The sequence below is a fragment of the Platichthys flesus genome, chromosome 10, assembly GCF_949316205.1.
Source record: "Platichthys flesus chromosome 10, fPlaFle2.1, whole genome shotgun sequence".
Classification (NCBI taxonomy): domain Eukaryota; kingdom Metazoa; phylum Chordata; class Actinopteri; order Pleuronectiformes; family Pleuronectidae; genus Platichthys; species Platichthys flesus.
In genome coordinates this window covers 18,447,146-18,460,061 of record NC_084954.1, presented here as the reverse complement: position 1 = coordinate 18,460,061, position 12,916 = coordinate 18,447,146, and the positions used below count along the sequence as shown (strand labels likewise).

Here is a 12,916-nt window from a genome sequence, read left to right as displayed (position 1 = left end):
ATTTAAAAGGTCTGACTAGATGTGGCATCATCACGTGTTGTTGGTGTTAAGACACCGACGGTTAATATCATTTTTAATCATAGCACTTGCCAAGCACAGAGCACAAAGGGGAAGAACTATAAAATACAATGAAAGTACTCCTAACCCCTAACCTTACTATATTATTAAAACAAACCAATTAATGAATGTAAATAGAGATAGTCATACATTACAGTAACATGTGCTCTACATCTGCAAATATGTTTGCATTATTCTATGATCTTTATACTTAAGTCTGTCATAAGCACGATAGAGACGATTTGGGAGTTCAGACTTCCACAGAGAGGAACATTTTCTATTGCAAGTCCTGGTCCATTATACCAGCTAAATGATGACTGCTCCGGAAAAAAGAGTAAGAACCGAGCATCAGTCGGAACAAAAATTAGTCAAAAGTCACATAGGTTCGGTATTTTTATTTAATTTCAAAGATCACTTCTACCTCAAGTGGATTAATGAGTCCTTTTTCTTTTGCAGTAAAATATGTATCACCCATGAGGCTGTAAACAACATCCTCTGGCAGCTGGCAGGCTTTTACCATATTGGCTAAATCTGAAAACTTGTGTTCATGCTGTGGCCGTATTTCAATTACCTTCGACTTAAGAGTCAGTTTACACCAAAGAGGCGTTATTTGGATGACAGGATGTGTTGCACATCCTGTCATACATATAACACATCAAGTCATTAGCAACTGGCTCTCGCTCGGCTTCGTAAGCAGACGGAGAAACCGCACACAAACGCCTCCGCCAAAGGCCTCCTCGGACGTTGCACGCATGTCCAAGTAGTTAGTGGGCATGAGGAAACGGACAGAACTGGGGTCTCAGCGACAAGCCAAGAGCCTCTCTGTCACAACGTCCCACACTGCACCGCCCGTGGAGAAGTGTAATCACATTTTCCGCAAGGGTGGTTCTAAAGCCCGTGAAAAAAGGGTTTATCGAATTCACAGACATTGTCATTACACAGTCCGTGTGGTTTCCCTCCATATCTGCAGCCACTTATATCCTGCCAGTGCAGTTTAAAGAGCTTCAAGGCTCGGAAACACACACACGGGTGCTGCAGATAACGCACAGAGGGAAATTACAAGGTACTGAAGATGGGGGATGTGTACGGAAGTGGAATATTTTTTTTCTTAATAATTAAAGCACTGCAGATCCTGGTATATGATTTATTGTGAATGTGACTGCGTCTGACATATTGTAAACATTTCATCCAATTTACTTTTCATATCGTTAAACTTTTTAGTTGTTGTCATTTTGGTTACTGTAAAAACTGTCTGTGGCATTTCACTTAAAGTCACAATAGTTGCGATGTATTCTACGTTTCCAGAAAGTTGGGGGACTTGCAAGGTTTAACATGCTAACAAAATGCTAACGTGCACAAAATAACAATGCCCCTGACTGACCCAACTTGCCTTCCCTGGAGCCCTTCCATGGCTGGAGAAGAAAAAAGCAGTTGCTGAGGTATCATGGCTTTGGTCCCTGTGGGTCATAGACTGTATATAAAAGATGGACGATGTGTCTCACCTTTCTCCCACTGCACCAAAATATCCCAATGGTGAGTTAGTGGAGCTGTGGTATCAAGGAACATTAATTACATTTTGGGTTTTGCCCATGTCCCATCCACTAACATGCAAGAGTTGTTAGTGACATACTGCAGCCAGCACCAGGGGGCTGTGGACGTGTTTCTTCATTTTTGCAAACGCTGTTACGTCATCCATCTTTACAAAACAAAAACTTAATCACCATCTTTAAATGTAAAAATAAAAAAGTTAGTCTAAATTTCTGCTGTGATACTCTGCTCTTATTACTTCTGTGTGACGGATTCCGCTGTTCCTGCTGCCCTCTCTCCTTTCATCTCTGCGCCGCAAGCACAACTGAGTTATACATACCATCATGCAGATGGTATGTACTACTTAGTTAGTGCCCATAAGTTGTAAACTAGTTTTGCAATGCATTGTGGGATACAATGAGTCAACGACAGCGCTACAAAATGGCAAACTCACTATATATAGAGCAAATAGGGATTAGTGAGTGAATTCGGACCAATTGGATCAAATAGGTGAAGCTCAGAGGTCACTTGGTCCTTCACATCCCATAATGCAACTTAGTTGTGATTTTTCGACATTCAACATCTTTTTTATAAACTCTGCCAGGTTGCAAGTCCTGGCCTAGATAACCCTAATTACATTTTTAGGGTCATTTTGCCACACTGGATTACTCACAGAGAAATGTTATATATTCATGAATTTTATTTATTATAGAAGTGTTCTTATAATTAAAAATTGTTAATAAAAAAACAAGGATGTCAATATTGTACAATTCAACATGGCCCTCAAGTTTTTTTTACTTGACTTCCAAGGACAACATTTAATTTTAGTTGTCTCCAAAAATAAATAAATTAGTTGTGAAAGTGTCATTAATTCTTCCTTAGACAAGATGTGACATATGCCGGGTTTAATCATTCATCAACTATATCTGTAGAAGTGGGCTAACCAGCTGACTGACCTGCTTTAGAATTACAAACTCTTACATGACATCTACACAGGAATACAAGGGTTTACTCCAGTTTGGATGACACAGGCGGACTGACCATCTGGAGTCTCTTTTTCCCACAGAGGTTGGTGGATGTGTGGGCCGGTCATCAGCCAAGCACAGTCTAAATAATGTCCCGCAGTGATTTTTTGGCTGGGTCCTGTGGATCCCTGCTCCAATTATTCCGCCTGTAGGTTAATGTTTGGTGTTGACACAGAGAAGATGGTCATATTCAATCAGAGGGTCTAAATGTAAAAATGAATTGTACTATCAAATTGAAAAAAAAACACAGTCGGAGTGAGAATTTGAATGTGAAAAAAACCCCTCCCTGATGCAGAAGCGGCCTCACAGCATTAACTGCTTCATTCATTTGTCAGGACAGCAGCAACTGTCAGAGCAACATTTCTCCTGAGATCAATATATGACTGTGTGTTGCCGTCACTACGTCTAAGTACTCGGCTATCTTGTCTTCAAGTGCCTCTGGGATTTATCCCCTCCTGGTGAAAGGTAAGCCAGCACAGATCCCGGCTTGAGAATCACAAACTGTGTGCTGTTAAATTTGTATCGGCAAGTGCCCTCTGCAATAAAGGCCCGCTGTCCACAAGTGCCTGTAGAGATGTGGAGATGCAAAGCGTCCTGCGGCTAAGCACTTCAGAACGGATAACACATTCCACCTGACTGCCGGGATGTTTACCAGCAGCAACAGCATGTGGCTGCTACCGCTTTCACTTTGGAATGACAATACATTCAGCATTGGTTTTAAATTAACCTAGTTTCCTCAATCATGTTAATCAGACCACTTGTATTGTGGTGCCCGGGATCGTCTAGCAAAAGAGTGGAAAGAAAGTACCATTCCGAAATGCAGTGCCGCGGCCAATGATGACATGCAACCACACATATCTATAACAAACAATATCTTGCAGCATTGTCTATCAGAATCATATTTCTTGCCCACGTAGGTTTTTCAACTTGTTTATGCAGTGCATCGACATTAAGTAGAAGAAATAAGAGGCCTTGTAGCCATATTATGTTTCTCAAGTCTGCACTGGTGGTACTTACACATTTCTATGTAGCACTTGTTAAATCTCAAAATTCACATCCATAACAACCATGCATATGATACAAGTACTGGGTCAACCCCAGAACAAAATATGAGTTTGGAGGAGAGAATCAAGAAGCAGGCCTTAATGTATCTACCTTGCAGAAATTGAGGCAGAGGAGCCACATACAACTTTGCCTCATCATTTCATCGTGTACACCTGTAGCAACCCACACATCACACCACTCTTTTTGTATCTTCTAAATATTCAGTTCTGTTTCATGCGCACATGAGCCAGAGAGTTCACCGGGATCACTAACAACTCAACATGTGCTTACAGGGCGGAGAACACAGCGCGCTTCTCATTGTGTTCTTCTAGTTCTCAAACAAACGAGATCAAAGATGATGACTAAATGATGAAGTAAAATAACAAACATGTTGGAGCTTGCATCTGGATCTCAATTCACGGGCTTATAAGTGACAGGAGGATAACACCAGACAGCTGCGGGTAAGGCTGCGTGCCTCAGTCAGTGTCTTAACGCTGCAAACAGACCCTTATATAGGCCACGCCCACAGAGGAAATCAGCAGGCGTAATCATGACGACAGAGTACGGTTGCCACCTATCAGAGAGTTAAGCTGCACTTTTATCTTTGGGATAAAAATCAAGTTTTCTGTTTTATTGAATATGTTACAATCGGTGAGCTATGTGAATGAAGAGAAAATCACATTTCTTAAAGGACAACAGGAATTGCTTGTGTCAGTGAGGCAAAAGACAAGTGTCAGTTTCACATCAAATTCTCGAGACTGTCACCTTCCCTTATATTGCCCATAGCGGAATCTGTCCCCATAATTACTGCACGGTGTGTGTGTGTGTATCCGTGTTCACCCTGAGGATATGTGAGACAATTGGATAATATTTGTGTCCCTGAAAGACTTTTGCAGCTGCCATTTGCTGCCTTCTATGTCTAAACAAGACACAGTAAATAAAGCAATCAGTTGTATTTATTTATTTTGATGTCGCTGAATACGAATCATATCTCCATGATGTATTAATTTGCTCTCGGTTGCTCAATCCCTCCTACTAATGAGCGGGTTATGGATAATTCAATCCAAACCATCAGTAGAAAGTCTTATTTTGTGGACAAATAAGGTCTTAATCCTCTAGTATTCTTTACTCTTCTTTCACTTTTCATTCTGCAGTGTAGAGTTGACAAAACATTTTGTTTTCAGTAGCAAGGAACGATTATTTAAGAATCGCAGCCCTGTCACATTCATTCATTTCAGAAATGGTATCTTCTTACAACTAAGTATGCGTGTAAAGAAATCTTTCACTTTAACTGGCTATCCATTCGTCATCCCTCCATCCCTCCACATACTTTGAGGGTAGCAGGGAGATAAAATAATACTATTTTATATATTTAATTGATTAAAATGCCGTTAAAGGTCCTATTTAAAAATAAACTTCTCTATGAAATTAGATGCCATGATTATTCATACATAGCCCGTAGTTGCCAATATATACCCTATTTTCGTTTCGGGCATGTCATTTATGAGCGAGGCCCCGAACAGGTTAATGATTTGTTAGATTTTTTTTTAATGCCTTTCTAAAGGTACTGCATCCATGAGTTATTACAGGTCTAATTTTACCCCTCCACCTTTTTTGTTTTTGCTTGTGTGATAGCAGGTGATGAACACGGTCATCAGCCTGACGAAATAAGCTTCACCTGGACCTGGTGGTACGCTCCGCTTTTTAAAACCTGCCTCCATCTGCGGCCTGGTCCTCTGGAGAGGAGTTCCCCGCGCCCTGCAGACCTGAAGGCAGCTGTGGTTTATCTGGCTTTATCTCCTTAATAATTCTCCTACCTTGATGATATTTTCCTTTTTTTTTTAAAGATAAATCCCTTCTGTCTAGCCGCCATCTCAGGTTGTCATAATCCACAGAGCCGAGCTGCGACAACTCCACTGACAATCGCTCACTTCATACCAACTGTGTCGGGAAGTGGGCGCACGCTGGGAAAATGACAAAATGAATCACGCTTCAAAATAAGCAGCATGAATATTAAACAGGTGATTTGTGAATGGAGTGTTTCGGAGAGAGAGCACATCTGTCGTCTATTGTCATCAACTTCAAAAACCCCGCTTGTATGTGCATGACTGTGAATTTAAATACCTCACTCAGTCTGGGTGAGTGCACATGCTTCTAATTTAAAGCACATGGCGTTGACTTGTAAAATACATTATATAAGCAGCATGGCCTCCCTTTGATTTGAATGCAGGTGAACTGTAGGTTAAATCAGCCGTGTACTGCTCAATATAGTCCTATAATGTGACACCGAAAACCATCGAGTAAATCTGACAATCAAAATCAATCTGACAAATCAATCCAAGCATTGATTTGTCAGATTGATAGTCATGACTATCGACTTGCCACCGTTGCATAGGATTAATGCTGCTGGTGCATAGGATTAAGTTATATTATGAGTTTAAATTAAAATCTTCCAATATGTGTCCTTTAATGAATAGGTGCTTTGAGAGTAGTGGAGCTTCAATAGGAGCCTTAAATATTATATTCCAGGATTTAGTCACCTATCAAAACACTCCCAGGGCATAATGTTGGGGTGTTGGTTTTAAATAATAGCTCATGATGTGACTTTTTGTAGGTCATTTATAATGAAAACCTTGCCAGCAATTTATGGCGTGTGTTTTTGTCGGGACATTTCTTTTCACATGGCAGATTCAGAACAAGGTGAGAGGATGTGGTTGAATATGTCAGAAGATGGTGGTTTGCACTACATGCATGATTGCTCTGTGATTAGATCCTTTATCAATGTGGATCAGTCACAGGCGGTGGTCTCCAAACACATCAGTGATGTCATCTAATTACTGGGCCCCGCAATTGGTATATATATACTTTGACCCAATCATGGAAACACACCAGTATTAAAGGCATATTGATTTTAGGTCATAATATTATATATATATATATATATATATATATATATATATATATATATATATATGTTTATATATATAACCTACAATGCCTAAATGATAACACATTTAGTAAAGTTTAATTCACTTATGTGTTTTGTTTTCATCTACTTTATCACAACCAAATGAGGAAGAGATATTTGCCCTTGTTTTTTTAATAAAAGAGCAAGTTGTGTATCACCGTGGCTTGACGTGTCAAATCTACATTAAATCACAACACAGAAAAAACAACCGGATTTAATTTCGGTGTCCTCCAGCCAAGGACATTGTAACCATAAATCAATGTTTTTAATTCTTGCTAAGAAAAGCAATGAAGCCTTTTCACTTTTTGAAAATGAGACACCACGGCGAAATGAAATCAGCTGTCCAATTACAGCCTGGCCGGGGGACTATAGGAAGAGTTGAGTCCGACAGACACCTGCTTGGTGAAACCTTCGCCCATTGTGAAACCAAAAGTAAAAGAGGAGAGGTAATAGGGCCAGTAGTGTTTTAGACAAAAGTCCCGGAGTGAGCACAGCTAGTGAGCTTCTGATTCGTGTCAGAGTTCAAACATATTTAACTGGGTAAAGTGAATGTGTCTCGCCTCGTTCCACACGGAAATAAACGGGAAGCGAAGTTGTTTTGTTGAGTTGTGGAGTTTTGTGAAGGCACTATACAACAAACTTGCACTCAAAGTAAGACAAATGGACATGCAGTATACTATATGAGTTTCATTAACAGTGCTCTGCATTAAAGGGTTCCAGTAGCTGGGCTAGGAGCCACTACTATTGACTTTACATTTATTTGCATTTGGAATACAGACAACACTTGTGTGTCTGTGCAACAGTACTACTCACCCACCCTCATGCCCTCGAGCTATGACTCTGCAACAATGTTAAAACTATTGGAGATTAAGAAACTATTTGTTTACGCTTTTTGGCAAACTACGATGAAATAGTAAAAGAATACAACCAACATAAGCAGTGACTTGAGGCAGGCCATAAAAGAAGTCCGGAACCATTCCAAAACTGTACCTTAACAGGATGCTGCATTTTATTCAGTGTATAAAATGTGTCACCCAGGCCACCTCTGATTGTTGAGTACACACCCACCACCGCTTGAATACAAAAAACTCTACGACAAGTGATTTACAAATTCAACGGCCCATCATTCTGAGCATATTTCAGATATAGAGCCAAAGCTGCTCAACTTTGTGATGCGGTGTCGCAGGACATGATTTGTTTCCTCCAAACCCATCTGGCGCCGCCTGTCAGTGCAGCTTTACCACCGTATTCTCAGGGAAGTTAAACGACTGGATGTGCGCTCAGCGTCTCCGGGACTTTTTTCCGATTTGCGGGTAAGCCTCTTCAACGTCGCAGCTACCGATTGGCCTCAGTTGTTTCCACCATGAATCTCGTAAAGTGTTTCATTAAGGAAATCCAAACAGCTGGCGGTGTGGACAGAGAACTTCAAAGCCAGGTTAAAATAGATCCCCTGAGCATTTTTTCGCTCTGCCCCAACCTTTACACAAGTTGAAGAGGGGATGGAATTAAACACTTATTTTTTTTTTTGTGGGGGGGGCTATAAAAAGCATATTTGTTTTTCCGCTCTCCGGGCGAGGTTCGGTGTCGGAACACTGCAATAAAACGAAACATGAAGTGTAACAGCAATAAAGGCGGAGACGGATGCTGCCCTGGGAGTTAACCTGCAGTGTCAAACCCCACATGCACCGACGATAACACAACTCTCCCTGTGATTCCTATAGATCCTTAAATCGAACAGAGATATTAATGTGAATCCAATAGAAAAAGCCTTCACCCCCAGAGGAGGTGAAGTTACAGTGAAAGAGGCTTCCAACCTGAGCACAATCAAGTTCCCTCTCCAAGGTATAGCGAGATCAGCTGACTCTACCCCATGTTATCAGGTCCTGCAGCTGACAGAGACATCAAAATCCCGACACGCACTATACGGCACATGGCCCATTCATGACATGTGCACATGCTGCCAAAGATGAAAGCCATGAGTCTGGAACAGGACATGTGGGAATAGATGTACAGTAACGAGAGCCTTGGGGGCCTGGCTTAATGAGGAGGATTAGTGAACCATGATGGGGCTCCTGTGCGCAGCTGTAAGAGGGGTGGTGAGTCTGGGAACGGCCAGGGCCGAGATGGATGGGGGAGCAGTCTGTCAGCTAGAGGACGGGCTCACCTCGGTCCCTGGGAAACTCTTAAATGAGGCAGAGGGAGCGCAGACCAACAGATGAAGCCAGATTGTAAAAGCTGACAAGTGCAATCAATAGATGGCACGCTGATATTAACTCGCTATCATCTTTTTGATATCCTGCTGAGATGGGACAGAAGGGGGAGGCAATTCCCGGCATTGAGAAATGTTATGTGTCTCCTTCACCCTGCAAATGTTCAAGATTAGTTTTTCCAGCACAAACATTGGGTGACCTTAGAGCGCTCCATGAATCTCTTTCCAGTTAATTAGGTTAATTTGCCAATAATATACTATCAAGAGGCACTTTACTACTTCACTGTTCCCATCATAGCGGATATGAAAGATGGTTACGGATATTTTTGGGAGGCAAACTACCCTAATAAGGACCAATAATGGCGACACATTTTTCAGTTTTTTTTTTGTTAATTGCTTTTGAGTGCCATCTCTCCATTACCCGTGAGCGGAGTTCTGCTACGAGCAGGGACGATACTGATCTTTCAGATCTTGATCTCTGATTCAAGCCGGCCAAGGACCTGACATGGAGTGACATGTTTCTGCTTATATATCTTACAAATGGCCCGGTCACTGCCGACAGTGGAGGTCATTCAAGCAATTCTCCCAGTGAAGCCAGTGGATGGAGCCTGGTCTGTTGTAATCTGCTTCCCTTTGAGAACCTTTTTTTGTGGACTTCCTATAAAAAATGGTTATCTTGTCTTTGTGTGGTTTTCTGCTAGTTTTCTGTAACATATGTGTCTTGTTTACCTCGTATAAGTGTTGCTCACCATGTTCTACTGCTCTGTTCTTCCTCGTGTTTGCCTCTTCGGACTGCTTGAATCTTACTTTTGAATTTTGGACCATTACTTTGGATTCCTTCATATTTGCATTTTGATTTGTTTGGTTGCGTCTTGGATTCCTTCATAGTCTTGACCACTGCCTGATCCATGGAAGCCTTGTTTCTATTTGTATTGATCCAAAGAACTGAATTGATGATTTCTGCTTCAAGATCTGTTTTTCATATTGTATGTCTGTAACAGGATGACCTAGTATCATTGGCATGCTACCAGCTAACTTGGATTGTACTGGTTTGAGTCAGAATCATATGCTTTGTCTGACATCACTGCTTTGTTTTACTGAATTACACTTCTATAGCAATAATGGCAGAAATCTATCACAGTCAAACTCTAGTTAAACCGAAAGACTTAAAACTAGGCAGGTGTTTTGCCGATGACCCTACAAGTAAATTGACTGCTGAAGTTTTTGTTTGGATGAGGGGATGTCAAGAAAACCAAAAGACATGATAAAAAGAGGGAACCAGAGAGGTGGAACTTTGGACCTCTGCAGCAGTTCAGAGAAACATTTAATTCCGACCTTTTCAGGAGCTGAAGCCCAACTGGAGAGAGAACTTTGAAAACATACGACAAAAGACCGCAGACAGTGACAACAACACCACTTGGAGATTTTATCAGTGAATGGCTCAGAATGGGCTAAGCAGCTGGAGGACTGTGAGGTAGCAAACAAGGCTCTACCTGCCTAGGTCAATAGTTACTAAAATCTTTATCAGATTTTTTACCCCGAAAAAAAGTATTGCAGATTTTGTTTTTAAACTAGACAGATTACCTTGTGGTTCCCTCTAAGAAACGAGACACAGTGAATTAATATCACTTATATATACAATTGGCAATGTCGTCAAAACCTTTTGCTTCATGCGCTTGTGTAATTTTTATTGCCGCCTATTAAATCTGTAAGAGCATCATGAATACCAAGTAGAACATGTTTTCCTTGGATTTGATCAATTGTGTTTCCTCCTCAAATTGACAACAGCAGGAGGGATTTGCCGTGATACTTTTCAACAGCATCTTTTTTGTAATGTAAAATGAAAATCTATCTTTGCAGCTTTTTGGCACCAGTCCAACACTTTCTTTACGTCTAAATGCCAGAGGAAACCAATCGGTATAAGGATACAGCATGTATATCAACCCCACGTCTTATCTTCCAGTTAACCCTGTTTTCTTGTCTTTATACTGCCAGTGTAATTAAGGCAGCCTAGTCGAGGTTCACATTGCAGTGTGTGACTTGGACTTTCTATAATTAGACTCCTGGAAGGAGCTTTATCTAAGACGGTGAACTTTACAAATGATACCTCCCTTTCCAGTGGAAAGGCAAGGCATATGGTTTGAAGACAGTTCTCCTTCCAGCAGCTTCTGAGTTCTTGCCGCAGTGTTTTATGTCTCCTGGTGGCGATGATAGTGAAGATGTCGATGAGGGAGAACGTCCCTGCAGTTTCCTTGCCCTAGATTTCATCAAATCTTCATTTGAGTCTAGCAGGAGTTTTTCTTTTTACAGAATGTATGTCTTGACACTCTTAGCAAGCAATTTTAGGTTTTAGAGAAGCGCTCCATCAATCCCATAGAGAAAATCCCTTAAAGGCACGTCCAAAATTTTTAAGAAAATCAATCTAATATACCAGACGGATTGGATTTGATCTTTTTCTTGCCCATCCCAATTACTATAGTCCACTTCGCCTGCTGAATGGCGCCTCCTTTCCATCCCTCACCCGAACTCCTTATCTGTTTTCTTCCCCCCGAAAGCAAAATTGAAACAAGCATGGATTAACTCAATGTCATGGCAGCTTTGTCCCTGGGATAATGGGAGACAATGAGCTCAGCAGTGACGGCAGTAAATGATGCCATTTTCTCACGGAAAGTGATAGGACAAGAGAGGCAGGAAAGAGTGAGAGGGGAGATAGCTTACGACTCCAACCTAATCCAACTTTGTAAATCAGAATCTTCTAGGTTTTTGCTGAGTGTATCATCCGATCATTGCCGTGCAAGCAGCATGAATGTTGAGAGAAGATTTGTGACAGGTTGGTTTTAAGAAGATTAGGTGACGAATGTCAAGTTTCTGAGAGGAGAGAATTTGACATGTTTTTCTCTTATTGCGAAGAATCAAGACATACTTCATTTCATTGGTTAACCTGTGAACACTTGAGCATTCGGTGTATATACATTTATGTGAGCGGAGGGTTACCTTGAGTATGAACACTGATCTGTTTTAGGGGGAGTGATGTTTGTTTTCCTACTAAATGTCAACGCTTCTACCTGAGAGAGCTTATCTGTGCTGGCTTTAGTTTGACTCGACTTCAAGGAAACAAGGGCAACAGCACGCACCCTCATAAACAACCATACAGAGGCTGCGTATTCAAAGTTAGCAACTTTTGGAACGTTTTGTTTCTCTGGGGTAATTTATATATTATTATTTATGTATTTATATAAGGTGAGGTTGCTGTCTATTGCCAAAACCATTTATCATGTTTTGTATAAAAGCTAATGATACTCGTAGATACTCATATTCTGTATGTGAAATGTTTAACATCAGGATTTTGGGACCGGTAGCCCTCCGCTGTGTTTCTAGTTTGACCTATAATGTTGGGACATCCTTTGGTTGCCCACAGGTAAAAAGTCTGAGGGCAAACGTTGACCGTAATCAATCAGCTATTGATATTTTAATTGCTTCTTATTCATATACAAATAGCTTTTAAATGAGTTGAGCAAAAATGTCTTCCGGACCTGAAATGCGTTTTGTAAAGTGTTTTGTGTGATAAAATAACTATGTTGACTGTAAACAGTGTAACGCAAACCAAAGACAGAATCTTGGCCTAGATACTCACTGTCTACACAAGAAGCCCCAAAATATTGGCTGTTGCCCGTAGAGGCTAATTCATAGGCGGACAATATGATCAGGGCTCAGATATTGTGTCTGTACGAAATTGGATCGATTTGCGCTCAAAAGAAAACAAACCTGACAGGTTTTTTTCTCTTTCCAAACCTGGGCCCAATATTTCTCTCGATAACACTCATGTACAGTTTTAAATAAATAAATGGCTCAGCCAACATTACTAACCCTGAATAACGTTTCAAAAGGTTTGTCCGATATCTGATATAAACTCATTGAGCGGTGTATCCAAACTCTAGAGGGCATCATTGTGGTAAATGGTTTCATAAACGTCAATGTGGATAAGCAGTAGGTTCCAAAACATCATTGTTTTGGAAGAATGCCTTTATTTTGTATTTTCTTAGATGCAACATATTCCTTCTATATTCCTTTTTCAGCATCAATATT

General features: G+C 40.8%; 1 protein-coding gene across 1 annotated transcript in view; it reads right to left on the bottom strand.

Annotated features, from left to right (window-relative positions):
* The window catches only part of LOC133962522 (leucine-rich repeat and fibronectin type-III domain-containing protein 2), a 62,240-nt gene that overhangs the window by 48,470 nt on the left and 854 nt on the right, over positions 1-12,916 (bottom strand). The window lies entirely within an intron of this gene.